General features: G+C 29.0%; 1 protein-coding gene across 3 annotated transcripts in view; it reads right to left on the bottom strand.

The window, feature by feature from the left end:
- Positions 1 to 26940, bottom strand: part of LOC121132376 (lachesin) — a 425839-nt gene that overhangs the window by 337227 nt on the left and 61672 nt on the right. The window contains exon 2 of one of the 3 annotated variants that reach the window (XM_071886666.1): positions 20600 to 20691. The exons of the other annotated variants lie outside the window; for them this stretch is intronic. The gene's annotated coding sequence lies outside the window, so the exon portion shown is untranslated. The remainder of the gene's footprint in view (positions 1 to 20599; positions 20692 to 26940) is intronic. 3 annotated transcript variants of the gene reach the window in all.

The raw sequence follows: 26940 nt of genomic DNA, 5'->3' as shown, positions 1-26940 counted from the left end.
GTAGTCTCGATGATAATTCTACAAAAAATGCACATCCGCTCCTAAGAAGGTATCTCGGCTCATGTTGGTAAAGATAGACAATATTGCTAATCTATACCTAAACTATTTTCGTTTAGTGTCACAAAAAGGATTTCGGAAAAATATCCTCGTGCTCAAATGTGAAGAGTTCCAGTCTTACAACATTCTTTGATCTCTAATAAATCCACGGATAATGACGCTTAATAGCTAAAATGTATTTTAACTGATACAATGTTATACAAGAATTTTAAATAGGTGCAATTTGTTGAAATAGGTTTATAAAAACTTGATTTATTCCGGAAAACAAACAGTTTTAAATATTTACGGAATTTCTAAAAACTAACTATTTTATCATCTAATCATCAACAAATAATCTAATATGTTATCATTTAATTTTACACTTTTTTTTGATAAAATAAACATATTCAACAATAAAAATAACATTTCTGCTATGAATTGTAAACAGTGTTATACAAAACTTTAAATATGAAATACCACTATAAAATAAAATTAAAACTTTTTTAATTCAAATTTGTGTCTTATGGTTTTGCGCAACTATGAAAGATTCCAATTTTTTAGAATATTGAATAGAAAACTGATATTTCTTACAAGCAGAATATATATCTGCCCCATCAACAAAAAACAGGGTTTGGTACTTTTTCTCAATGGGAGCCTGATTACTTTTTGTATTCTGATTCAATTTATTTTTAATTTATAAAGGAAAAGTTTATGGATCAATCTTTTGGAGGCGGCGCCAAAATTCTCATTCCAATATAGTGAAAAGATAAAATATATTCTATTTGAAATTCAACATCAAACTAATTAAAGTTACTTGAATCAACTAGCTTCAAACTATTGCTAATATTATTTAAGTCCTAGTCAAACTAACTTCGATTTATGTTGTCAACTTTAAATATTTATGATTAACGAGGTCATATTTTTCTATACTAATTTTGAAACATAGCCTTTATAATCTGCTTATACCAATTTCCAATTTAACAGAGGACACACCTAAATATTCACCTTACCTAGAAAGAAGAAAAAACAAAAAATTAAAGGATGAACGTATGCATATATATTTTTACAATTTAAAAAAATATATATATTTAAGTCATTGAATAAGCATAGGATCGATTCACAATCGGAAAAAGTAGTACAAATTTTTATAAGTGAACGAAAATTCTAGCAATTTTATTGCTCCCAATCTTGCTCATTTTCAAAACAGTGAGTCACTCTAGAATTTTGAGTGGCACTCACAAATGCTTTGGATCTAAATATATTCAAAGATGCAAGAAGGTGTTTTTACCGCACAAATTGAAGTTTTTATATGGCCAATCTAGATCATTCTTGCTTGAAGCTGCTTTATATTCTTATAAGTTACAATTTATAAGGTTAACTTTTGATGACTAGCGTATCATTTTCCATCACTATAAATAAAGTATAAAAATAGATTTCGTTTGTTTGGTGTATCAGAAAACTAACACAAAGTAAAATAAAATGTATTTTTGAGGTTTATTATTTGAAATATCTAATTTAAGTTTAAGTTTTATAATCCAATCTTGTCAAAATTTAAGATTTTGTTTAACTAGTTACTGGTCATTATATATAATACCTACGTATTACACAGAATACCTAAGAAAAGTGAAAGAAAAAAATTAATTTATTATTTAGTTTGCATGACACCATCAGGCATGATATAAATTAACTAGGTATTCTATAGAATGCCTAATTATACATATGGCCGGTAACATATGAATTATAAAAATTTCCTAATTTATTTATGTAAACTTCAGGGTAGTCAAGAGAGAAATATTTTTCCAGACCATAAATTGCCTGAAATTTTGTACATAGCGATTTTTGAATGCCGTTTACCATAAAAGACGACATAAAATGTTTCAATATCGCACTTTTTGAAGTAATAATTACTTCTTTATTATTCCATTTATCCTTAATTAAATATTTGGCGATTATTTTGTTGACTTAAACAGTTCTAATAATTTTCTTTAATTACAGTTGAATGTCAACAAACATCAAAGTTATTCTAATATAACTAAAGAAAGTTTTGGGCACTGAATATTTAGTGATTATTTTTGATATAGCTCCAAGTGGTAGATATATGAAAAGATTAAAGTAACTTCAATCAGCAAAAATGTTGTGAGTCATTGGAAGTGATGGAAAAACCTTTCCTCCAGTCTAGATAAATAAGAAAATGAATATCATTCAAAAGAAAAGTATTTTTGAAAGAATGTTTTTCATGTTCTGAACAGCTCATATACGGATCCAAGCCATACATCAAAAGTAACATAATCCAACTTACAAAGAAAATATTTGTTTGTGAGACTTTGATCAAAGTTACTTTGCCCAATGTTATCGCCAAACCTAAATCCCATTGAATACTATGTTATATAATTACCTGTGAAAAAAATGTGCTACCTACCACAAATACCATCGTTTTAGGAATTGGGTAGAGAGATATTTAACCGGAAGGGTAGAATTTTTGAAGTATAAAACCTTTAACTTATTCTAATTTAAACATTATGTAAAATAAAAATAAAATTTATTCACTTAAATTATTTTAAAATATGTGAAACTAATACAAAAAGTTATACACTTAATTGTTTACGTAATAAAAGTGCCCAAGACTTACAAAAGTGCAGACAAAAAGATAAAACTCCTAAAAAAAGGGGCACTCAAATGATCATTTTTACAAAATAAGTCATGATGATGGAGAAGCATATAAAAAGTATTTCTTTAATTTTTTCATAAGTAGAGACTAATGAATTTATTTGTGAGTGAAATAAATTTATTATGGTTATAATATAACATATAAATATACCTATATATAAAATTTTATCTCTTGTCCTCCATTCATTTAATGGCAGAAGCTTTTAATTTAATGATGGCAATAATACCTGTGCTTACAAATTATATAAACATATACCTATGTCTATATAAGTATAAGTACAGGTAAAGAAGGGAAGAGAAGTAAAAACACAAAAAAAAGTATCTTTTTCATTAAAATAGCAGTATTTTATTATTCCCAGGTAATACATATATATATTTAAATCATGAATGATAGGAAATTAAACTTAACGTAAAGAAACCCGATTCATTCTTAAGGTTTGTTATCAAATATATCATGCGTAAACATTTTATTTATTTCTAAGAATCTTCAGTATTACAATTTTCAAAACTCCTAAATTCTTCCTTTCAATGTGAAGACGTTCGGTGAGTTAATATATTTATTTTCGTACTTTCAACGTTTTATTTATAATAGTACTTTCACTCATAAAAAGAAGGCACATTTTAAATGTCTCTTTATTTTTTAAACAAAAAAATTGTTGAGGGTTAATAATAATTATATGCAAGATTTTTGAAATATAATATTATATACAAGTACGTGTACGTAAACTCATGATAGATGTGGTAATGTACTTTCAGAAAAGAGACAAAAATATATCAGCAGAGAAAAAAATTCTCATATTTAGTGTATGCAAAATTTCACAGCCCCTGCTTTTAAAAAATACATATGAGTTTTAAGATTCTAAGATATAATTTTTCTGGTAAAGAGCCATATCCTTTTAACATATACGATCCTTGTCAATAATATTCCAAAATTCTTATAATTAGTTTTCTTTTTTTAATGTTTACATTTTAAAAGATGAAAAACTAGGCATCAATGCATCCATTTAATTATAACTATATATTTTGTAAGAATATACTTAATTAGTAATCTGTATTGGAATTAATTTTCCAATTACGAAGGTAAATTAGAGTTACATAGTTATCAGTAAATACAAAAATTAATAAGTAAAATGTATATAAATAAGTTTACAACCAAATAATATATCGATGATGGTAATATTTTTCGTTCCATTTTGACTCTACTGTAAAATTGTATCTTATGTTCAACCCCTAGTCTTATAAATAAAATCTATTTAGTAAATCTTTAAACGTAGAGCTAGACAAAATTTTGGAGCCAAATACTTATTAATTAGCATTAGAACAGTTAATGCTATTTAGCGCATGGTGGAATCACTTTTGAACCTCCGACTTTTCCTTGTTCTAACATATACTCAGACATATCATAATTCATTTTTTAAATATTTAGATACAAGTTAAAACTTGTGTAGTAAATATATTCGTCAGTACAGACTCAAAAATAATTATTTTATCAGGCAACATAGTTTTAAAACTTTATCGGGATCATTTTTGATACCAGCAGTCCACGAAGGAAGGGTTTATACCACTGTGTGTCATTCTAATGTAAGGACACTTTTCTATATTATCCCATCTTTTATCTATAGAGGTCTGTAAAATATCTTGAACATTTTGGGCTTATAACTTTCATAGTTGTCTGTAAGACACCGTTATGCAAGGATGGTGAATCAGTATCCTTTAGCACCATCAACTACACTGTGGTAAAAATCCAATCCACTATGAACTTGTATGAGGTTCAATATAATTTTTATTACAAAATTTAAAATATTTTAGTTTTTTAATAGGATGTATTACATAGTTAATAGATTTGATCTCCCATAAATATCATTCAATAATGAAAAAATAAAATCCTATATCTTTTATAGGTTAACTTTTCATCTATTTTTCACCGTTTAAAAATAGTGTAGACATAAGAAAATGCAATGAGTAAAACGAAAACTATTTTCCATTATTTGCCGTATAAGTTAATAAGCTGATTTTTGAAATTCTTTGTTGAAATTCTTTTTTCCTGATAAATAATAGTTTTGCATGAATTTATTTTACTGACATCAAATTTACATTTGCATCTAATTTAGCTAAATATAGATGAATTATCTAAGGAAAACCTACATTGTGAAAGCGTGAATGTAATTTATTAGACATACGAACTAAGTAATTACATAGTTTATGAAGGATTACTTAAGTTAATGTTATTTCTAGAATTAGTTAGAATAATCAAAAATATCAGCTATTGCTTATATTTTTTATATGACTGTATGCCCCTGAAATGTCCTATTATACAGGTTTTTATAAATTTCTAATTATTTTAGTATCACAATGAATTTTACTAAATATAGTGTAATTTCCAGTTTCCCCAAAGGAATAATCAAAAGAATTTGACAATAGAAATTGACAAACGTAATCAATACTCAATTTGGAGAAAAAACATTGTAGCTTGTTTTTGTGTATATATACCAAATATGAACCGAAATATTGGCCAACACTAAATACAAATTAACTACTTTTCATATATAGGACAAAAGTAAGGATTCAAAAAACATAAGGTCTAAGAAGTTATAAAACGCTCACATATCTTTTAACTTTGATTATTTTTCCTACTTCCTATATTGGTCCTAGTGAATCATAACATTGGGATGTTATTTGAACTTCTATATATCAAATGAAACGCCGATTGAATATTTTCTAAGCATAATAATATTTTATAAATACATACAAAAGCACAGCATATCGTACCAATCCAATTATAAAATACCTACAGTAATGTAAGGTACCCTGCTTAGATTGAATAAAGGCTAACTAATTCAAACTTTGGCCTTATAAGCTCCAAAAGCAAATTTTAATATGGTTTCTCAAAACAAGAATAAGCTGATAACGGGGCAAAAATGAATAACATACTATAACTCTATACTTTCTTGGATAAGAATCAGTTTATCCCCTTCTATTATATATGTTATCGACTTGGTTATAAACTATACATTGCAAAGGGAGACACTTCGAGATAAAACCAATATTTCGTAATGAAATCTTCAAAAAATTCTAAAAAGTAAATATGGCCAATGGAAATAGACGTTATTATACGTGTCATCTATTTTACAAATTTATTAGACCTAAATTATGAATAATTGAAAAATATTCTCTAACATGAAAAATGCTTAAAGTTTTACTAATTTAATTGGTAAACAGAGTCTCTTAGTATTAGTGGAAATTATGCATAATAAAGTACACAATAAAATTTGGGACGGGGTGATAGGGGCAGGACCGATTTTAACCCCATAAAAACCCAACACTATTTTGAAATAAAAAAAAATTAATAATATTTTTTTCTTTTTTAAGGTTTCTAGAGTTACCCCCCACAAAAGTCGTTTCGACTTATTAATATAAAAATAGCTTATATTTCAAATGATGGAACATTTTAATGAATTTTTGTTACGTTAAATTTTTATATAATTAGTTAATTTATTTCAACATATGGCTTTGAATATAAATTATACTCCAAAAATAGTACTTTTTTTAAACATGCGTTAGGGCAAACCTAGAACAATTGAAAGTTTTAATATTTGTATTCCTAATCTATGGCTTAATATATATTGGTTTTTGCCGGCAGACGAAAATGCTGTTGTATAGTGCTATACACATATTAAATTAGAGTATAAGAAATATGATTGATTGAAGATTGAAAAATCTATTTATATCATATCACACCAATATTACAGTGAGCTCTTTTGGGCCTAGTCCCATTATGTGACGTATCCACATAAAAGCAGGCTAGTATAAAAAAGGAACAAATTCATTTTTTTTTTTTACTTCATAAAAGAGCATCAAATGAATTTTACCGACTCTTATACACCAACATATCTGCAAAATAGTATTTTTGGGGATACCCTTAATATAATTAAGGTTTTGAACTTTTTCATAATACTCTGCATTTAAAATTTGAGACTTTAAAAGTTGCGAGTTAGAGATTTTTTAATCAGAGCCATCCAATTTCTTTGTTTAACACAAGAACCACTACAGTATGTCCAAAAATTGATACTGGTATTAAAAATATCTGTTTTATAGTAACGAAAAAAAAATGGTCGAAATAAAATGAAATTTGGCTTATACAATATTAAATTTTTCTGATGCAATAATTTTCGATGATTGCATCATTCATTAGTATAAAGGGCCTCAGAAAACACCCCAGAATGTTAGTTGAAATTCAATATCCGAAAGGATGAGAGAACACTCCTTGGAGACCAGAGGCCTGTTGGCAAGATAGAGGATGGATCAAGCCAGAGAGACGTTGCTCAAAGGTTACAGATTCCTCTCAGGGCCATTGAGAATTGTTGTAAGAAAAGAAAAGATGGACAAACCCTTGCAAATCAGAAGGGTCGAGGAAGGAAGAAAAAAATTAGCAAAATTCCCAAACTGTTGATTTAAAAATCTTTGACCAAAAAGAGGAAACTTGCAACATGATTGACTTCAAAGGGCTATCCAATATCCCAGTCATCTGTCCACAACTACCTGAGACACTCTTTGAATACTTTGCCATACAAACCTTGTCTACGGCCCAAACTTTCAGAAAACCAAAGGAAGGCCCAGCTTCTAATTCTGTCGTGTGCGGAAACAATGAACTACAGATGACTGGAAATGTATCCTTTTCAGTGATGAAAGTCCATTTCAGCTATTTCATGCCCAAATACCCAAACAGATGGGGATTGGGCAAGAGATAAGGGGGATGTGGAACCCACTCCAACTGTGAAATTTCCTCTAAAAATTCAGGTTTGGGCCATTATCCGCCATCAGGCAATGTTAGATCTTCACCTGATTCCATGAAACCAAACTGTAATGGCCGAGTACTACGTAACGGAGATCCTCAGCAAGTCTCTGATGTCAGCTTTGTCTCGTACTGAAGAAACTGGACCTCCTTTGAAGAGGAAAATGTTGTATGACACATCAAGAGCTATTTTCCAGCAGGATGGTGCTCCTGCTCACCAGTCCAAAAAGACACAAAATGGTGTTCAGACAACTTGGATTCCAGTCAACAGTCCTGATTTGTCTCCTATTGAAAATTTGTGAGCCTTGGTCCAGAGGATTTTTACTACTAAGTAGTATATTTAACATTTCAAATAACGCTAGAATACAATAAAGTGACAACTAAACTCCCGCTTACTAAGCAACATAAACGCCAGCAACTTCAGAGGATGAATTATAAATAAAACTGACAAAAGCTTGGGAAAAAATTTCTCCAGATACTTTGAATAATCTGTATGAAGGGATGCCAAAATGCATAAAAATGTATTAAAGGCCGTCATATTGAGAAGTAAATAAAGTTTTTCTCCAAAAAAAATCATTTGTTTAGGTTATTTCATGATTTTTTTTTAAAAACCACCATTAATTTTTGGACATACTGTGGGGTATAATTTTTGATACCTATTTGGGATTCAATGGAATATTATAAGAAATTTCTTGATTGTATATGTTTAGAAGTTCTTGAATTTTCATAAATCATTATATTAACCACAAAAAATTAGTCATTATTTGGTTGATATAGTTAACACTACCTAGACAGACATGGGTATTATAGGTATTTGAAATCCAATTATTTGAAATATCTTTCTGCTCTACAATTGTGTATGAAGAAGTTCAAGCAAGTTCAGACATGAATGAACATCTCTAGAAAAGAATTTTCTATATTTTCCTTAACTAATCATTCTGTTCCCCCCTTGTATTGTCCAAGAAAAAATTATCCATTGAAGAATAAGACTTTATCTTGTTTACACATCGTACTCCAATTCCGAAAGTGATCATTTTGAATTGGAAGCAGATGAAGAATATTTCCAACCCCCTTAATGAAGTACATCTGATTATCATGACTATTTTGAAGTTTTTGACAAGCCTCTCGTTATATAATCTTGTTGAAGACCTTTATTAGTTTTGGTAGACGCTGTATGTATTTTTTTACTACTAAGTAGTTAGTATATTTAACATTTCAAAAAATACTAGAAGACAATCAAGTGACAACTTGATTACTAAGCAACATAAATCAACCGATTTATTTAGAAAATCATTGTTTGTCGTTAAGGATAATAAAATACGGCACAAAAAAGCCCATTTTCGATATTTTGAAGGAAGTATAAGGTACTTCATCATTTTCAAAACGTAACACCATTACAGATAAAATAATATCAACTTTTGAACTCTTAATCAATAATTATATTATTGATCACATTGTAAAATGTACAATAGTTTAGGCTCATTTCAAACTTTAGATTGATGTATGGACAACTAGCAAACGAGAAATACCCCATTAATTGCTATAATGTATGAGAAAGGAATTTGAGCCAAATTAGGGATCAATTTTTTTCGTTATACTATGCCTAGCGATAGATATAAACAATTTTTGAGAATTAATCGCTTGGATATTTGTTTCACAAGATCACAAACACGGCAAAACAACAAGTTCGACATTGATTTCAACGCTATGGGATAGATAAGTTGAAAATTGCAAGTGAGCGTACATGCCATGTAAGAATATTAACATTGATTAAAAACTATTCACAATGAAAGCTATTAACTCAATATATGGTTAAAAAGCCTGATAAATTTGAAACTAAATTTTGGTTAGCATTATTTTAGCAACTATGAATAGTTCTCGCAAAGAAATAACTCCTGAACAAAAGGCTACCAAAAAAACACTTCATTCAAGATTATTTTGTAAATGGTGTAAGATTTACTTCTTATTCAATTACAAGAACTAAAATACTTTAATTTTGACCTCAATTCACAAAAATATGTGTGAGCGTCTCAAATGAACAAAAAACGTTAACATGTAAATTCAGTATTATAATGAAACTAAGTATGGAGCTGATATTCTAGATCAAATGGCCATACTTTATTCAACCAAAATGTCTTTTCACCGATGGCCTATACAAGTTTATTATAATATTTTGAATGTTGCTGGTATAAATACTGTTATTTTGTACAGAGAAGTGACAAGTAACACATTACTTTCTATTTTATCAACCACTAACTGTTACAAATATTAAAAAAAATATAGGGGTATTATTTTTTATATCTACCGTTATTTAAGGGGGATTGTTACCATCCGTCATTCTAGTGTTAAAACTGTATATAGAGTTTTGATCACACTAAATAAAATCAGTACTAACCTGCTGCTTTCAATGAGCGAATCAAAAAACAATTCTGAATTTAATTTAAAGAGCAGAAATTAATCGATTACTTTAGATTACTGTTCAATTTTAATAATACAGTTCCTGCTTACTTTTATTTTGACACTTATTTTATGTTATGTTATTTCCTAGACCAAACTATTTCTGATTCTGTGATATGTACTCCAAAATAAATCACCTCTCTTCGATTGACAGTTAATGGAAGTCTGTCTAAATCCTCATTCCTTTCTTCTAAAAATTAAAACAACATATTATTTTAACAGAATATAAGTATATTATAAATAATAATAGAAAAATATATATTACAATACTGATAAGAAGTGTAAGAAATAAGATTTTTTTTAGAACACAAAAGGATTGAAAGCGACAAGCAACAGGATTAGGATTTTTTTTTCTTTTGTATTTTATATAAATATACTTATGCAGAGGAATAAGTATTATTATTTATATATATGTACATACAAATTTAATAAAAAAAACCATGGAATAAATATAAGTTTTTAATGTATATATTTATTTAGGGAAATGCAAATTAGTTAAATTAAAGCACCTCTATAAAAATAATTGTTTGAAAAAAACAGACACAAAAATATTTTCGTTATAAACTGTGGATTTTTCTGCTTTTTTCCCTCCCTTCAGTGTTTTAAAGACTGATTGGGAAAATTTGGATCGCTCTTTTGTTAACTCATTGCACCTTTACTCGGCCTTGAGGGTTTATAAAAGATTCTCCATCTTTAATCAAGCCTTACCGAGTAAACAAAACATTTTAACCTTCGATTAGTGAACATCCTTTTTTACATAGTTAGCAATCTGGGACAAGACGAATCTTATTACATGATACTTTGTCGATAGAGACTCCCAATAAAATTTTAAAATTTACTTAGTATTCCATCCTTTTTTTCTTTTTTTTTTGCTTGTAAATATCAATTGAAATGATAAAAAAACATTTTCTTTAAAAAATTAATCTTAATAACAAGATGAAATATTGATTATGATAATAAAACAAAATACTTTTAATTGTGATTAATTTTTTTATGAAATATAAATTATTTTTCACGATATTTAGGTACAAAAAATGTACTCATTAATTTTGATTAAGTGGAGTGTGATATAAAAAATAACAGCTGACATAATATTAGTAGTATTGTGTATTCCTTAAGTTGAAGGAAAGGAAAGGGGAAAAGCAAAAGAAGAATTAAAAACTTACCGTGTAATAAAAATTTTAAAATTTGATGAAAAGATACAAAATTTACGAATAATTCCAATATTTAAGACTAAAATATGTTCACTAACAAAGGGTTTAAAAACACAATAATTACAAAAATAATATAATTTAACAACATAAGGTTATTAAATCTTTAACAAAACGTAAGTGGGTATTTCATGTTGTATGAATATATTATTATTAGAAACAATATTTACAGCAATGAGTATTTTTATTTTGAGGTTTTTCTTCTCTTTAAAGAAAAAAAATATGTTAAAACAAGAAAGTTTATATGTGTTTTAACAGGTATCTAATATAGATATTCTAGAGCAAAAAATATATATTTGTAATTACACCTGAAGCCTTTGGTGCGGGGCTAAGTTTTGAACCATTGTCGATTAATAATTTCACAATTAGGAAAAACTGTGTATGATCAAACCAACAAAGACAATAAGGCCCTATTGTAGATTGGTTTTTTCGACAAACATTTTAAACTTCCTTAACAAAAGTTGAATATAAACTTATTTGATCGAAATGTACACGGTCTTATTTTTGTATACATTATTATTATAACACTATGGTGTTTTATACAACAATGCATGCAAGAAACGTTATCTCCATAATTTTAGGTCTTATATGATATTTTTAATTTCAATAAAAAACATAACAAATGTCCTTAAAAACAGTTCAGAATTATTAAATAACTATATTGAATTAAATTTATTGAATGTACTTATTTCTGAAATAGCGTTTATTTTAAACAGCACTGGGATATAATGTGTTAAATCAAAAAGCTGCAAATACATTTTTTAAAAGATATTGGTTTACTTTGTCCTATATATATTTATAATTATTAATATGTTTTAAATTCGTCGATAACCTTGACCTCATCACCGCCAACCCCAAACCCTCTCCAATAATAGACGATAAAAGCTATGAAAAAAGGCATGTGCTATCTACCATCAAAATATCATGAGAATATCTGGAGAAGCACTAGTCCAAATGTTAGCTTCGACAGTAAAGTTAGTGTACCCAAGCCTTAGAAAAAAATCATAGAAATGTATTCTTGCAGAGGGCAGAATTTTTGAAAAGTATCATCTCTAATTATGTATTTTTCTAATTATAAATTAAAAAAATACGTAAAATTAGTTTTGAAAAAAGTTTATCCAAAATTTATTCAATCAATCTTCCCAGCTAATGAATTATAGTTCAATATTTATTGGAAATATTTCACAATTTATGAAAACAACAGGTAATTTGAATTCAACCAATCAACATTCAACACACTGATAAAGTAAAAGGAATCAAAAATTGATATCTTATAATAATACACGTAGCCCTTTATGTAAGGAAGTAGGAAAACACCATTTGGATATAGGTAAAATTAGAGTTTACAAAACACTTGTAGCTCTTTTTTTATTTGTCAATGACATCATATATTGAGAGTACTGTAAACATCAATTACACTGTTATCTATAATTGTACATTATAACCTAATCTGTAAAAATAGAAAAACATACCTAAATCAACACATAGCTTAACAAAGTGTTAATTTAAGTTCGACCAATCAACGTTTAAAACACTAATAAGGAAAAGATAAGCAGAAGGATCAACAACTGACCATAAACATTATATACAAAGTGGGACAAAGCCATGCTATCTAAAAAAAAGGTAATTATTTACATAGTTAAGGAAGATAGACTTAATTACCACACTTAATATTTAAAAAGGCTAATAACACTAGTCAACCAAATTTTAACTATTTTTCTTTTGGATTTAGATAGTGTGTTGTTCTTAGTTCCTTCTACACCCATATAGATGAAAAATATCTTTTTCATTCAAATATTCTAGTTTTTGTGTCTTACATTGTGTTTTTGGAAAATTATTTTTCAAATATCTACATGATTTAGTGTTATTGATTACATTAAAAGATCAATACAAGTGTTATTTTCAAGTATCTCGAGTTAAAAGCAATCAGGAACACATCATTTGAATTCATTGAAAAAGTTTGTTGACGTGAGTTATATATAATTATTACAAAAACTAAATTGTTCATCAATGCCTTAATTTTTAATATTATTATTGTAATGTGTATCCACTACTAAGCTTATTTCCATATAATGAAATGACTAGCTACTCAAACATTTAAACCATATTATTTATTCATGTTTAAATAACCACGACCTAACTAAAAGTTTTTATAATTATTATTATTATTATATCATGTTTAGCATTCTGTATTAATGACAAAGTTTATCGAAGCTTCAAAATTAATGCGAAGCAATTGGTTTGATCATGAGATATATGTTACATAATTAGCATTTGCTTGAAAATTTCCTTATTTGTTTGGATGTTGTACTTCCATTATATGTACAGGGTGCACTCCAAAATATGGTGGATCAAGCAAGGAAATACGTTAATATATTATATACGTTATCATTGCAGCTTTAGGAAATAGTTGCTACTACGACAAAACTCGCATCTAAAAGTGTTTAAGATTTACAATTCTATTAATTATCACTAAGTGTAGCTTCATCTTCTTACATTTTATATGTTACAATAGTTGAATTTCGATATTAAAAACTAAAAGAATTCAACAAAAAATAAATATATATATAAATATGATGTAGCAAAATTTAGAAATTAAATCCATGAATACAAAGTTAGTTAGGACAATGTACATATACACATGCTTTATTTATAATTGACATTATAGTACAACCATTGATAGTCTTGAAAATCATTATTGGTTAGCAAATTAATTTGTTATTTAAATAAGTAGTTGCTATAAAGTTTGAGATTTTTATTTTTTTAATTAAAGTTTTCGTACCTTTTTAAAACAATTAGTTTCTCATTATTCTATGGAAATACTTTAATTAAATTTTGGATTCCACAAAGTACTTATAAACCTTCAAAAGTTCCTGGTTTTGCAGTCAATAGCTTGTTAATAGATAAATATGTATATATGATGTATTCATTATGCTACGTAGGGACGTTCTTAACACCCTTTTAATAATGTTGTACAATGAAATTATTAAAGGTTTGTCACAACCTAAAAATCGATCAAATCAATATTACTAGTGAACCACTACAAACATTATAGATATAAGTTTTGTATAGAAAGTAACAAATTAATTACTCATGCTCTATATGAGTTCCTTATTTTTGAGGAATAATTAATATCCAAAGCGTTGGTTATCCTCGAAAATAAGTCTTTAAAAATATGATTTACTTTGATTGTTCTCGATATAAATTGATTTCTAATGATTTTTTTTTGGATAATAGGTCTAGTTCTAAGTTTTCAAAATTTTCCTTTAACAGGAAATAATCAATTACAACTAACTCGTATGTTGCTGCTACTTAGAACTGAAGGACTTTTCTTGTGTCGAATATTATATACTTAATGTTTTTATTTATAACCATATTTCAAATTGCTCTAATATTACTGATACATTATAACCCTGGAAATCAACAACCCTTTCATTAATTACCATATTCAGAGTTCGAAGCAAAATTTGGGGAAAAAATTGTGTCTGTGTCCAAACAAAAGATTGACATCCAATGCGAGTGTTACTGTCTAAAATAAAATAGAGTTCATACTTTAATAGTTAGTTCGAGGCAGATAATTTGGGCGCTAATTTTTTTTGCATCTTCAAGATTTTTCTGCATGACAAATACGCTGCAGATTTTTGTTTTTTGGGTGGAACTTTACCTTTACTGTTTACACATGTATATCAGCTATAGATCAGTAAAAGAAAAATCGAAAATAATGAAAGAATAATGGTTATAAGGACGAAGGAGTCATAGATCCAGGATCATGAGTCTATTTCGAGAGGACTTATTATCTTACACTGAAACCTTACTCCGAATCACGACCTAAGTTGAGGATTGAAAATGTTTAAAAGTTTTTATAATTTCACAATAATGTTAATATGATTTTTTTAAATTTCTACATATTCCACTCCCAACACTTTTAAACTTTCTGAAAAAATCTTTTGAATTTCATTTGATTTGCAGCCCTTCGTATTGATGGTGGTAGGCTTAAGTTAAAAGATGTTTGCAGTTGTATGCTAATTGGGATATTCAACTTATTAAGTAATTTAACTACTTGTTATGCAATGTATTTATTGGGGCCCTCATCTTTTAGACCCCAAAACAGGTGATCTTCGCTCAGGATATTGTTCAATTGTTCTCTTTTCCACAACATCCCTTTTTGAAGCTTCTATGCTCTTATTCCTCTTCTATATTGTTTCCAAATTTACCGAAATTTGTTTCAAAATATTTTAGAATGTATGCAAAAAAAAATCGAGATTTTTTTATTGTCTTAATTTTCCTCCAGGATTGTTTTAGGCTTCACACGAAATAGGAGGGCAAAAAATATTAAACTTTTGCAGAAAGTACGTATATAATTTTGTCTGGATTATATTCCTTTGTGTTTGGAACGTGACAGCACTACCAAATTGACATACAATAGTAACAAGTTGAGTATTTTGACTGTCCTGTTAGTTCGTATGCCATTTATAATAATACTGTTTGATTATTGGAAGTAGTAAAAGATTTGTCTAGAAAAAACAATCCGCTAAATGTATTCTTTTTCCCTGTACAATATTGACTTTTGTCTACTTAATAGGGTTTGCAAAATTACATAATTGTTGGTCCCCCATCAAAGTTTTTGTTTTGGTAGCCCAAAGAGAAGTGTCTCATTTTTTGTTTTTAATGCAAGTACTTAGAGTTATAACACATTTACCATCTTTGGAACATTTTTCTTTGTCATATCTTTATTTCAAATATTAAATCGTATCTACAAGTTATTAGTTGAAGAGTTTAAATTGGGGAGGGGAGTGGCCGCCTCAAGGTATAAGAGGCTTAAAAGTTTGAGAAATTCCTTTATTGAACACTATTATTTGACTAAAGTCCGGAACTAGGGTTTCTTGGAGGCACCACAAATTAGTGGGGGGGGGGGATCACCAAAGCGCTGTTTTGAGTTTATTAATCACTGTGTTATTAGGGGGCTATTTTACTTGCTTACAAGGTTTTGAGTATTTTGAAGCAAGGTTTAGAATTAGGGATAGAGTACATATATGGTTCCACTTTTTTTTTATTGATAGATTGCCCCATCAAATAAATATTAACTATTACAAGGTTACAAAAAAGAACAATACGAGTGCCATATCTTTTTCTTATCTCTTCCTCCAAGTTACCGGCTTTACAGGTAAATACTATCGATAAATAGAAATATCATCAACATATTAACGTTGTATGTAAAAAAAGGGAAACAAACAATTTCTCTCAAAATTTATATCGATCTGTTATTGCATCATGTCTTAATCCTCCTTTATCGCCGCCATCACAGATCCTTTGTTTATTCTCTTCACTATCGCCGCAACTACCATGATATGGAATTAAACAGTGGGTTTATTAGCTAATGCATACCGCTCATTATCTACTGATAGCCCATACTTAATTTGAGATTCCGATAAGTATTTTCCCAATAAATGCCTCCACGCTCTTCTTAAGTGAAGTGTGTTTTAATGCATTTATATTCTCCTAGAAAGTGGATAATTGTTTTTATTTATTGTTTCCCCACATCCAGAACACTTGAAATTATTTCCTTCCTAGGTTTCCAATATAGAATTAACAGCACCTGTTTATTTTTAATTATGTTCTTCATTGCTTCTGCCCAAGAAGGATGGTCATAATTTTTATCCTATATTAGTTCCCTCCACCATTTTGGAGGTTTTTTTTCTTGTCATTGAACATGCCATCAATATCCAGTGAGCATCTAAATTTATTGATTCAAGTCCACCTTTATATTTTTCACGTATATTCTGGTTTTATTTGTTTTTGGTTTTAGGTCGCTTACGTATTCATTATCACATATTTTAACAAATTTTTGACTTATCGAATGGTTGTAGTTTGTCCTTTTGAACCAATAGTTCAGTGAAGGAATTTATAATTGATTTAACACTTTTATTATTTCTATTTGGTTCAGATTGTGCTTTTTGGTTGAAATTATCCGTTTTCGAAGATAATTTTCCATATAAGTGGTATCCCCTTTCGTATGTACTTGATTTGTTCACTATAATTCCAAAAGATCCACCTCCTCTTTTCCTCTATTTAAAACTGTTTTATCTAGCATAGTTGTCATAAATGTAGATTTGTTCTAATTTGTTTTTAGTTTACTTATGCATTCAACCTCCTCTAATATGCTTTCAAAGTTACTAATATTTTTTTCCCATCTTATTTTCGTCAAATAAGAACGTGGCGTCGTCTCCATTAAAAACCTTAGATATTTTTTCCCATTTACGTTCGTAGCATCTATTATGTTCTCAGTTCTTAGTTGTAGTGGTCTTATTGCCAAGTTAAACAGTACTAGGCTTAGGGGGTCTCCTGGTAGACATCCAGTCTGATATTGATTTTTACTCATCCACCTAGGGCAATTTCTCTTTTTGATCCTTTTAAGATAGATGTCACTAGATTTATATATCCTAGGGGCATATTTTAAGTATGGAGATGATGAATTATATGATTGTGAGATATTGTATCGACTGCTTTTGAAAAATCAATAAAAACTGTGGGCATCTTTTTATTTCTTTTGTCCTGCCATCTTATCCATTCTCGAACGGATATTGCTACATCACTGATTTATTTATTTTTTCTAAAACCGAACGGAGAACTAAGTCAAACTTCTTCTAGAATTGGGGTCATTCTTTCCACGATTAATCCAGATAAAGTTTTATAGTATAGAATTAAGAGTGTATAGGTCTCAAGTTCTGCACATAATTTGTATTTTTGCTTTTTTTAAAGAGTACTATAATTCCTTCCTTCATTTCTTCGGAAAGATTTTACTGTTGTAAGATTTTGTTATATATAGTAGTTTGCTAAAATAAGGATTGTATGAGGAAACTTTTTATAAAATTCTGCACTGATTCCATATGGGCCAGGGGATTTTCCATCTTTTAATTTTTTGTTAATGTATTCATAATGGTAAATTCTTTTATTGAGTTCTTTTTTCTGTTTAGTAGATAATCTAACCTTGAAATCAAATTTTGAATTTTTAGTAGCGTTTTCAGATCCATCAAATATTTTGTTGTAATAATCTTGCACAATCTTCTGCACTGTATCTTATCTTCATCGTCTCTCAGTTGTTCTACTTCATCATACAGGGATAACCTGTTGCAGCTATATTTTTCTTCATACATCTTGATTATGTTGATGTTTTTTTCCCCATTAATATTTCGATTAATTTTCCTTCCTTTTATAAATGCCGACTTTGCTTCTTTCCTCATAATGTATCGTATTTCTATTTCTGAGCTCTTATCTCCGTACTGTAGTAGTTCAATATTTTTTTCTTTGTATGATCTTTTTTCTTTTCCCTTTCTTCCCCCATCCTACGTGAGAATATATTTTGTTTTAAGGTGCATTTTATTAATTGCATTGGATATTTCCTCGCCTTCATCCATCTCCTCATGTATTTCTTGCAATGTTTGCTCTATTCTTAAACGGACATCATAGGATTTTAGCAATTCGTTGTTCATTTTCTATTCTTGTCTGTATTTCTTTTTTTTAGGTTCTTCAATATTTGTAAATAGAAATTTGTGATCAGATATACCACCACTTTTAATTACTTTTAAGTTTTGTATCATACATGCTATTTCCCCGTTGCATTGAAGGTAATCTATTCGTGCTGATGATCGTTTTTTCTTTAAGTTTCTGTAGTGCAAATAGGTATGGTCTACATTGCTTTGAACTTTTCTAATATCTATAACATTGTTGTTTTGGATTCAGGCTTCAAAGACATCCGTATTTGCGTGGATTTTGGTATAGTTTTTTGTTTCCTTTTTTCCCCACTCTGGAGAGATTAAAGTCTCCAGTAATTATATTTGAGTTCTTATCTCTTGGTGTTTCTTTTTCTAAAATATTTTTAAACGATTTTCCCAAGGGTGCATTTACAACAGTACTGCAACCAAAGATATCAATCTTCGCCTCTATCATATTTCCATCGTCTGTTTCTTTCAACTTCTTCGAAGTCAGCCATTTGTACAAGATTGGGGAAATTCCTCGACATGGATGATTCTCCTTGCCTTTCCATGCTTTAGTAAAATAAATATCATATATTTGGTCAAATATGTCATAGTCTGAATTATTCGTTATCCTATTATCACAGCAGGCTACTATGTCAGGATAGTTAAAGATACTAAGATAGTCGTAAAATCTTTTTCGTTTACTGAATTCCGAAATTCCATTAACATTTGCACTGAGTATTCTTAAATTATTCATCATGAAATTCGGATTTGGTGACGCTCCTTTCATTGTCTACTTCGGTGGAAGCATTCCCCAAGCTGTTCAAAGACTTAACACTTATGTTCATTCCTGCTCGCTCGTTCCCTATTTGTTTTCCTACTTCCCCATCACTGTACATCTCTTTCGCTATGTGTAGTGGGGGATTATGTTCGATCAAGTCTACACCTCCCATGGGAAGTTGATTTTCTGTTTTTTGAGTTGGTGTTTGCCTTATATTTTTATGCTGAAATCCCGATATTTTCTTTTATTTTCCTTCCTTTTCAACTCTGGTTATGTCTTCTAAGCATAATTTGGCTTATTTCTAGTTTAATTCTACTTTGTTACTGTTGTTTTCGATTTTTTGTACAAAAGTCATATTAGATTCTTCCTCTTCCAAAGCATCCATATATTCTCTTACTTATTCGCATTCTGCACTAACAGCGTTATTATCCTCCAAAATTATGCCATCATCCATCTAATTCGCTGTTTCTTCCGTAACCAATGGTCGGCTTCCATATTCATTTATTCTTTTCTGGGTTAGTCCAAGCCATCTTCTATAATATTTTATGGTCACTTTTTGATTCTTGCAATCTCTCTTAATATGTCCAAACTTAAAGCATTAAAATCACAAGTAGTGCTTCTGTCTTTTTCATGTTTTGTACAAAATATTCATCCATAACTATATGTATTGTCCAATTTTTGATGAGCGCCCAGAAATGAAATGCTGTTGTTGTAAAAAATAGTGAGGAAGTGGATGTTTGGCTGCGTATGTAAAATGGAAAAAAATGATTCTGTCTCCTCTCATCTTCTGCCACCTAAGATATAAAGTATTTTTTAGGTAGCCCGTCGTTCAAAAATGTAAAATTTTAGTAGTCCGAGTTAAAATTATGGACTGAGATGTCCGCTAAATTTTTAAATAAAGTAGCTAAATACGTACTTTAGCTTGAGAAGGTACCTACATGATCGTATTGATATTTTTTTCCCATGCAAGATGGCACTCTTTATGATACCACACATGACGTCACTATATATTTGTTTTTTTATCATTTTCGTTTACGTTCCAGGAAACTTTTTTTTCTCTTCTCAAAATTAGCCTTGATCATTGTAAAAGGTGAATTCATAGAGGTTACGTAGTTCCTTACGGAGAAATATTGAAAAAATAGTGTTCCTAGAACGTTTTCCTTGTACATATATTCATCACCTGGTTTTGGGTTCGTCGCTAGATTTATAGATATTCGTTGGGCTAGTGATTTTGCAAACCTAATTCTGTAAGCTTCTGATTAAATCTTGAAACTAAAAAAAAGAAAAATAACTGTAGTTGCGAGATTATTTTATAATTAATCAATGCATAATTTTTTACAAAGGCATTTAACACTTTGAGCGTCACTAAAAAAATAATTCAAAAGCAACATGATGATTTATATTTTGAAATTAATCTTTTGCATAATTAATTGAATTATCACTTTTTAGAGCGTTTCAAGAGGTACACACGGAATTATTAATATCATAAATGAAATATGAAATATAATAATCGTGTTATGAAGTTTGCATATTAACAAAATGTGATAAACATTATATTTTTCTTGTTTGTTTTTGCTTAAAAATTTTTGTTTTTCATTATTTTTATATTTTATTTATATCATGGACTAATTAGTAATCGTACACATTACTGATGAATTGGTGGTCACCAAGTTTTACTAATTTAGTTTATTTGGTGTAGGGCCCATAAGAAAAAGATTTATTTTCTAAAAACAACTTAAAAGACTCTGAGGAAAAACGTAAAAAATATATCAATATGAAATAATAAAATTAAAATCTTGAATTGCTTTAGGTTTATAATTTCGTAAGGGTGATGTGTTAATCTTTTGAATCGTTCCTTAATAGACATGGGATTTTTGCAGAGAAATTTTACAGTTTTATTCCTCTCATACTCTACTTATGTCCTGTTCCTAGTCATTTTTTCATTGAGGGTATTTCAACCTTCTTGTCTCCTCTTTTTTTTTTGAGCTTCTTCACAAAATGAACAACTTTTTCTGGAAGACTCCTTTCATATTGTCTCAATGAAGCAACTTTTTTTTATCTACGTCATATTAAAAAGCCCATTCTTTTTTTCAATAATAATTTCCAACATATACAGCGTGTCATATTTATTGTCATTTTTTAATCTTCATTTCATTTGTAAAAAAATAAAATAATAGTAATTGGTTTATTTATAAAATTATTAGGGTATCAGCTGTCAAATGATATATTACAAGTTACAATTGAAATAAAATGTTGAAGTAAACACAGCAAAGACAAAGGATCGTTGATTTTATGGTAGTACTCCAGCTTAATAGGGGCATCCTTATTCCAACCGAAGTAAATGCCCTTAAAATTATGAATTGAGATTTTTTTTATACTGTCCAGCAAAACTATTCGTGGATTGTTACCGGATATATGTCAATAAAAAGATAATGATTGATTCAAATTGTGTGGCCCGTTTTGGTATAAAAGTTTTTGTCAACAAATACTTCCTAACAAAAATATTTTCGATAATTTCATGGTTCTTCCTATTTTTCACATGGACATCGCGGAATTTTTTTTGATGACCTTATGACATCCGTACGACATCCAACTACATCTATTGAATAGTGTACAACCTTTCCATAATCTTTCCGCCTTTCACTTGTTTTTTAAGTAGTTGGATAGTCCGGATAATTAATTTTATGATGTAGGAATTCTCCCAATTTGCCCATTGCGCTACCATAATTATGTTATTTTTTATGTACACGAATCGACATCTTTGCTTCAATTGGAAAGTTTTAAATGCAGAAATTCTACTAAATTAAGTGGTACTAATTAATATAAGAAATTTTGATAAATAAGGACTTTATGAAAACTTCAAAAAAGAGAAAGTAAATGTTTTGTACCCTGTATTATATGGAGTTGTAAAGCTTGGACAATGCTGCTTGAAAGCTTTTATAATCTTATCAGTAATATTGTGATTTACTGGGTCTGTTTTTACTGTACATATTTAATATTAACTAGAAAATTTATAAATAATCGGTCAATTAATTGTTAATCGCCAAAATTGTTTATCTATGCCTCTTTAATATGGATGTCTATGAAATATTTATGTGATTTGAATTTTCTGAACTCATATTTATTATGAAAATGGTTCATAAACAAAGTCTATTGCAAAAAAAAAAAAAACAATATTGAAAAATTAATAAATATCGAATGAGGCTCTTCTGTTTTCTTGCAAAAACCTTATCTCCTATAACATATGATACTTTAATTATACATTATATTACAATTCTATTCATTTCTTTCTTGTACTTTTTTGTATTATTACTATCTTAGAAAATGAAGAATTAACGATAATAAAAAAAGTAAAAAAAACTAATTTTAAAATGCATAGAATATATTTTTCATTTTGTTAAAATGCAATGCAATATATGTATTTTATTTGGAAAAAATGATAAGGTGCTTATTTCGAAAATGTATGTTGTTTCTGTACAGGGTGATTTTTTTAAACAGTCTCATAGTCAATTTAAAAATATTCAATAAGAATGAGCTGATTGACAAAGTTTACAAATGAGTTTTTAAATATTAAAGAATTCAGAATACAAAAGTTATGTAAAGTGAACTTGTACCCACACAACTCCTTCTTTGATTTATTTAAAAGATGTCTTCATATATATTGTCCTTTTTGGTTATGAAATCTTCATTAAGTTTTGCTCTCAACTATTCACTACATGGAAAAATCCAGAATGGTCAGATATGGTGAAAAATGTGTCAACTAATTTTGTTTCAAAAGTTTCTAAATTCGTTTTTAAATAGGGATTGTTTGGAAGCCTAATTTTCAATAACCAACCATTAATTTAACCTAATAAAATACAATCACGAAATATTTCTGATATAGATTAAGAATAAAATAGAAAAACAAGACAAAACAACAAAATGGCCACCTTTTTCATCCCTTCTTTCTCCCTTCCCCACTTTTTATAATTTAAGGTTAAATCATAGTTACAGGTGGTCTATTAAAATTTGAAACTTTGAATTTGAAACTTTATAAAATAAAACTCATTGGTGACCAATAGAACTTCATCAAAATAAATACTCTAAATAGTTGTGTTTCTGAACTTTCTTAAACATTAATGTAGTCGTATCTTAGTAGCAATGATGGCTTCTCTCTGTCATTGCGTCCCAGTCCTGACTGAAATGGCTTTGAGGGCCTAGGTATTTGGATGACGGATACTGCAGGCCTTCCACTCGTAAGTTACCCAAAGGTTTAGTCGAGAGGGTTGGTATCAGAGCTATGGGGGACCAAAATTGTTAAAAAGAACTCAAAAGAGTTTTTTCAACGAAAGATTTGGTTTTCTTTCATTGCTGGTGTCAAAAGTGGCCTCTCCTCCACACAAGCCTCCTTCCATCCACTTTTTGATAACTCTCCGGACAGTCTTGTTTTGAATTCCGACATCTCTTGCATGGTCCGTAATGGACTGGAGGGGATTGGCATGGGTAGTTATCGTTAACTCTTCCGTTTAGTTTATTTGATAGAACCCTTCTTCCTCTTCAACGATTCGAACTCACTGACGGTGTAGACGGCGGTCCTGGAGAGGGCCAACTACTTGGAGTGTGTGAATGGAAAATTGGGGATCAAGGTCAACTGTAAATTCAACGACTTGTACATAGGTAAAGATCTCAGGTTTGTTTTGCTTTGTAACTAATTATTTATGCTTTAATATATCAAACAATGAAATAATTTAAATATCACAGTGCCTTCATTTATCATTGATTTAGTAAGTGTTGAGATTTCAATCGATCACTCAGTAATTGAAATGATATAAAAAATTTAGCAAAGTTGATTTTGGTTCAGTTATCTGTACAGTAACATCAACTAGGTAATTACAATTCAAATATTTATGAGTTCAAGTTAACGATTATTTTTGAAAAAAATTGCCAAAACGTCAGTTTTCTTTAAGAATTACAAATTCCAAATTTGTTGGATTGGATTTTCTGTAGCATCCGCTTCATGATATAGTTTCCTGTATTTTGCTGATGAAGGCATTACTAAAAAGGTACAGATTCGTGACATCTACCCAATCTACAGAGGGATGGTGAATTCAATGCAGTAGTAGCAGGCATTCGATTGTATTTTGAGTAAATATCTTGGTTTGGGAAGTCCGTCCACTTTCGCTCAAAGGTTTCAAATATAAAGACCTTCTGGTTGATTTTTAGACTAAATGGAATCCGACATTTGTAGTGAAGGATAACATTATTTGTCTACTTCCTATTTTTTCAGTTGTAATTTGAGGGGGAAAATATTCAACAAACTTTTTAAATATATAAAACATAAAATCTTTGTTGTGATGTTAATTAATTGCTAATTTTTTAAAGTAAAGTTGATATTTGTCATTCAAATCAGGGAGCCATTAAAAACACATCCTTTATTTATACTTTCATATGTTCATTATATAAATTAGAAATTTCCTTCAAATAATTGATTATACAATTAGTAGAATTGCTGAGTTGTCTTCATATATCTGTTTAAATTACGTCAATCTATTAAATTGAATTAGTAATTAGTGTTGGTTTTCCTGACAGGATATATAAATTTTAATATGTTTCTAATAAACTTGTTTATATGTAGAATGATTTGAAAGTTATTGTTGGATTCTTGCAAACCTTTCGGACTGTTTATATAACTTGTATTTGAGCTCGGCTTGGACTTCCTATCATGTCGGGGAAGATTCTTGACATGGCCAGTTCTTTTGAATTTGGTAATGATGCTTTGTACAAAGGATTTTGGGATGGAAGTTTCTTTGTAGCAGTCAATTTGATTATGGCAATTGACTAAAAGCAGTGGATGTCCTTACTGTACTCCTTGTCTATGGTCATGTCGACTGTTGAATAAGACGGAAGCAAGAAATTAGATCATAACACTTTTATACATAAGAAGATAGTTCAACGAAATTCTTGATCTCTCGAGTACTTTATAATATAAGTCTCTTAATCTTTCCAGACTTCACCATCAAAAAAAAAACCCAGAAAATTTGTTTGTTTGTTTTTTACCTTTTTGGAGGTGTATGAATACTTTTGAAACAAGCAAAAAAAAAGTTTTTTTAATATTTTAACTCATTTTAAATAGATTTCTTCTAATATGGTTCTATGAGTTTTGTGTTGTACTTACATATGAAAATAAATACCTTGGATCAAATAACAATATTGACCAATCTCTGTTTGATGTTTATCAAACAGACCTACATATTAACACAAATTTGTGATATTTATATATGAGAAAAAATAGAGTAAATGATTACATACTTTTTTATAAATATAATAAGAAGTAAGAATAGCTTTAACTAAAAAGTTGTGTTTTTTTAACAATAATGTCAATATGTAGTTGATTGTTGAGTAAATAATAGTAAAACATTTTTATTTCTTTCCATGGAAAAGCTTCTTATATATATTTTGTTAAGGCTTATAGTTAATTAAAATTTGTAAGTACATCCAATATTTTGTAAGAATGTATCAGTCGCAAAATTTAAGGACCCTGTTCTGCCTTGTACTAAATTTTAAGTACGCGTCCAAATTGAAATCAAATGTGTTATCATAAAATTGACTTCCTCATAATGTAATCATCTACAATTTTGATATATTATTAATTTAGACATTATAAAGGCATAAATAAAGATTAATGGCAAAATATCTAGATGTTTTAAAGATACAGAAAGTTTTTACTTAATTAATTCAAATGGTAAATTAAGATACTTTAGTGAAATGAAGCATTCTAAAGGGCCTTTTAATGAACTATTTTTAAGCACCGATAAAAGAGACATGAAAATACTATTTTTTAGAACAGATTCAATCCTAATAGATAAATAAAGTCCATAGTTGAATAACAATCATCAGCTAACTCAATCAAAAATTTTCTTGGAACATTTAAAAAATGAGAAACTACTTAAATAACTTTTTATCCAAAATATATTTATTCATATGTCCAAATTTTTCATAAACATATTTAAGTAAATTATGGGTTTAGTTGTATTCAACTTATTGGATAAACATAAAAAGGATCCATAATTCCTTTTTTTGTGGTATATTTGAAAAACCCTTCACTGTATTTTTGATAAGATATATTTGTATATTTGTAAGATAACTGTGAGCATACCGAACAGATCTTTTCACAGTTGGCATCACGAGTTCACGCACCTATTTTTTCTTGGCTTGAGACTATTAAGTTGAAATAGGACGTGCCTTGGCAATTACAATCTCAGAGTCTGAAAAGTATGTTAGCAGTGGTGAGCCAGCGGCTATGATAAACAGTTCCGATCTCCAAGAAAGCCATCTTCATAGGAAAGCTCATTCCCTGATAGCACACACTATCATATAACCGTAGTGTTCATTTGTTGACAAATATTGAATAACCTCATCAATTAGTTTGACTAGTGGTGAGCCAATAGAGATTCGGGGAAAGTTTGAATGGATATCCAAACCTGTAATCGATTCTAGCAACTTTCTTATTGGTCCAGATAATCTATTATCTGTGAGAGTTGG

The sequence above is a fragment of the Lepeophtheirus salmonis genome, chromosome 2 (assembly GCF_016086655.4).
Source record: "Lepeophtheirus salmonis chromosome 2, UVic_Lsal_1.4, whole genome shotgun sequence".
In the NCBI taxonomy this organism is placed as follows: domain Eukaryota; kingdom Metazoa; phylum Arthropoda; class Copepoda; order Siphonostomatoida; family Caligidae; genus Lepeophtheirus; species Lepeophtheirus salmonis.
Note: the sequence above shows the minus strand (reverse complement) of the source record. Positions and strands in the feature narration are given on the sequence as shown.